Source organism: Belonocnema kinseyi, chromosome 8 (genome assembly GCF_010883055.1).
Source record: "Belonocnema kinseyi isolate 2016_QV_RU_SX_M_011 chromosome 8, B_treatae_v1, whole genome shotgun sequence".
NCBI classification, from domain to species: domain Eukaryota; kingdom Metazoa; phylum Arthropoda; class Insecta; order Hymenoptera; family Cynipidae; genus Belonocnema; species Belonocnema kinseyi.
The window spans coordinates 15,960,078-15,962,330 of NC_046664.1; the positions used below are offsets into that span (position 1 = coordinate 15,960,078).

A 2,253-nucleotide genomic window follows, 5' to 3' on the forward strand; every position below is an offset into this window, starting at 1 on the left:
GTAGTTAAATTTTCAGTGAGATGAATTTATTTGCAATTAAAAAACAAATTTCCAACAAAATACTCTGAGATTCAACCAAGGAAATTTATTTTTTAATAAAATTGTTAAGTTTTCAACAAAAAAAATACTAAAAAAAGTTAAATTTTCAATTTTAAACAAAATTGTTGAAAATAGTATAATGTTCAACCCGAGTAATTAATTTCTAATGAACTTTAAACAAAAAATTTAATGTTCAATTAATAAATAAATAACACAAGAATTCTAGATCAATCTAAAAATAATAATAATAAATAATTAATAAATAATAATAAATCAATTAAAGTAGTTAAATTTTCAATGAAATGAATGTATTTTCAATTAAATAATAAATTTTCAACAAAATACTTTAAGATTCAACAAAGAAAATAAATTTTTTAACCCAAAATGACCAATGTTTATCAAATTTCATGAATTTTCAACAAAGAATGGAATAGTTAAATTTTCAGTTAAAAAAATTAATTTTCAATAGAAAAAAGTGTCATTTTTAATTACTTCGCATGGGTACCATATACGACGAAAGACCGGGTTTTGTACTCGAATTTTGAAAATCCGACTAAACTCAGGAGGTGGTTTTCTGCAGTTTTCCTCTCATCTGACCAAATGTTTAGACAAATGCGAGTACTTCGAGCAAACTCGTATGTAGCTGCATTGTAACTAAACTTTAGTAAAAAAATGACCCTATTTATTATAAAATAGCCAAATTCTTAACATTTTATGATACTTCTTTCAATAATTAACAATGAATAATTCTGGTAAATTTAACAAATAACTTAGAAAAGAGTCACCACAAAGACAATCTTAGTTAACTGCGTAAACAAATTTGAATAATACCCAACTCTCAATATGTTTATGAAAATTGTTTGAATGATTAATAATTATTATAAATTTACAAAGTAACGTGGAAAAGAATCATCTAAAGACATTCTTAGTTCATTCTGTAAACAAATTATGCCTCTTCCTTGAAAAATAGCCAAGCTATAAATATGTTGATAAACATTTTTTAAATAATTAATAGTTGTAGATTTTCAAAGCATCAGAGAAAAAAAATCACCGAAAAGATATTTTTTGTTAATTATGATAAAAAGTGAAGCCTACTCGTAAATAGAAAAGCAAACTCTTAATTTTTCAATTGAAATTCTTTCAATAATTAATAGTTCTCGTAAATTTACAAAGCAACATAGAAAAGAGTCATCGAATGGACATTCCTAGTTGATTTCGAAAACAAATTAAGTCGCAGGATAAATGCCAAACTTTAAATTTTTCAAGTAAAATTGTTTAAGTAATTCATAGTGTTTGTAAAATTGCTCAGCAAAAACAAAAGAATAAAAAAAAGCAAAAGAATAAAAAATAGACATTTTTAGTTAACTCTGTAAATAAATTTACTTTTACAAAAAAGGACAAACTCTTAATTTTGTAATTAAAATCATTCAAATAATTAATAATTTTTGTAAATTTACAAAGCAATATAGAAAAGAGTCATCGGATAGACAATCTTAGTCGACTCCGTAAACAAATTGACTTGTAAAAAAAGGGCAAACTCTTAATTTTTAAATTAAAATTGTTCAAATAATTGAAAGTTCTTATAAATTTGCAAAGCAATATAGAAAAAAGTAATCGGATAGACATTCTTAGTTGACTTCGAAAACAAATTGATTCGTAGGATAAAGGCCAAACTTTTAATTTTTAAATCAAAATTGTTTAAATAATTAATAGTTTTTGTGAATCGACAAAGCAATATAGAAAAGAGTCACCGGATAGACATTCTTAGTTGACTCCGTAAACAAATTGACTTGTATAAAAAAGGGCAAACTCTTAATTTTTAATTTAAAATTGTGTAAATAATTAATCTTGTGAATTTACAAAGCAACATAGAAAAAAGTCATCATATAGACATTATTAGTTTAGTTCGAAAATAAATTGATTCGTAAAATAAAGGCCAAACTTTGAATTTCCGTAAACAAATTGACTTGTAGGAAAAAGGACAAACTATTAATATTGTAATTAAAATTGTTCTAATAATTAATAGTTCTTGTAAATTTACAAAGTGACTTAGAAAAGACTCATCGAATGGACATTGCTAGTTGACTCCCTAAACACATTGACTTGTAGGAAAAAGGCCAAACTCTTAATTTTTTAATTAAAATTGTTTAAGTAATTAAAAGTTCTTCTAAATTTGCAAGGCAATATAGAAAAAAGTAATCGGATAGACATTCT

General features: G+C 24.1%; 1 protein-coding gene across 1 annotated transcript in view; it reads right to left on the reverse strand.

The window, feature by feature from the left end:
• LOC117178391 (uncharacterized protein PFB0765w-like) overlaps positions 1 to 2,253 on the reverse strand; it is a 20,324-nt gene that overhangs the window by 10,386 nt on the left and 7,685 nt on the right. The window lies entirely within an intron of this gene.